Below are 1,762 nucleotides of genomic sequence, written 5' to 3' on the forward strand. Positions count from 1 at the left end.
ACGGCAAAGGTTGTGCCAGTGCCACCAGCCCCGGTGTAGGAAGAGCAGCACACACTGCCTCCTGCATGGGAAAAGCTCTTCTGATTACAAATAGGTTGTAAACATTAAAATAAATTTCTCTTGACTAACTCTGTGCTTCTAAAGGGAGTGGGTTTAAGTTCGTGCCCAGGCTGAGAGCACGCCTGCCCCTCCATCGCCCACCACAGCAAGGAGGAGGAACTGACGGCAGAAGGAGAAGCAACCAGCTGGGACAGAGGCTGGGCTTGCGAACGTGGAGGAGCTCGATCCACTTCCCTTTGCTCTGCCTAGCAGAAAAAAAACCCACCCCTATCATTTAAATAACATTCAGATATGTTAGAGCCAGGCAGACTCCAGAGCTGCAATAACTCAGGACACAGAATCAAGTTAAGAACTGTCCCCAGGACATCTCCTAGTTATACAGACCTTCTCCTCTCCTTTCAGCCCCTCCTTGAAAAGGGGGAAAAAAAAAAATTAAGCAGAGAAGTGGATATGTCAGGTCCCAGTCAGTGAGTCACAAGCAAAGACACTTCTCTGCCTATCTCCTTAATAGAGACACTGATGTTTTAGATCCATATGGAAAGCAGCTCTCTGGGTGTGTGGAGTGGCTCCTCTGGGGGTTTTTCCTGGCAGAAGCAGCCCATCACTGAGCCATGGCAGCCCCCTGCTTGCCTGCATCCCTGCCTGCATTGCCTACACACACCTGTGGCTGCAAAATCCACCTGCATCATCCACACCTGCATTGCCCTTACCATACCTGCATCATCTGTACCTGCATCACCAGCATCATCCCCATGATCCAGGGGAGCTCATGGCATGGGTGAGGGTCTTGCTGCTGTGTCTGTCCCATGGGATGGCACTGCCCCTGTCCTCCAGTGGGTCCCCAGCCCAGCCTTTCCCAGAGGCTGGAGGTGCTGAGGAACAGGGTGATGGGGCACCAGGGGAAACACCTGGCTGCCTGGATGAAGGGAATTTCTATTTTATTTAATTTTTGTTACTGTTTAAAGCTAGCCCTGGCAGGCAGATGTCCAAGAAGAGATGCTGATGTGCCCAGATAGGGTCAGGGTGCTGATGCTTGCCCCCATCTCCCCACCAGTGCCCCCATCCCTCCCAAGAACCCACAGAGGGTGAGTGCTAGCAAGGAGCCTACCCCATCTTCCCAACCAAACCAAGTCAGACACATGTGCTGCGGCCAGAAGACCTGTTCAACCTACTGTCCTGCTCCAGATTTGTTTTGGGTCAAAGCACATCTTATTTTGACTCCAGATCATAATTATTTTTTTGAAAGACTGTGATCTAAGAGCTGCAAATTTTCATTAAACTTTTCCAGGGATTGCTGAGTCCTTTCCTCTCTCTGTGTCCCCCGTGGTGGGGACCAGAGGCAGGCCAAGGTGGCTGAGCTGGAACACACAGCGACAGCAGATTTTGGGGTCAAAACAGAGCCCTGCGCCCCTCCACCAGAAAGCACCACCCTCATTGGCCGCATGACAGCAGTGGGAAGGATGCTTCTGAGGACTGAGCAAGCCAAAGCTCTGGTGTCCTCCTGCCATGGATGAGTGAGGGTTTCCAAGCCTCCTCTGAGTTTGCACATGGCTCTTTCCAACAACTGAGCCCCCCACGCTCCGCTGCAGTGCCTGCCTTGCTGCCTCGGGACCAGCAACTCATCCCAGCAGAGCTATTCCTCAGCACAGCGAATCTTCAGGAGCCAGTCTGAGCCGCGGTACAGATGAATGGCAGGCATGAA

This window comes from Nyctibius grandis, chromosome 15 (genome assembly GCF_013368605.1).
Source record: "Nyctibius grandis isolate bNycGra1 chromosome 15, bNycGra1.pri, whole genome shotgun sequence".
Lineage (NCBI taxonomy): Eukaryota > Metazoa > Chordata > Aves > Nyctibiiformes > Nyctibiidae > Nyctibius > Nyctibius grandis.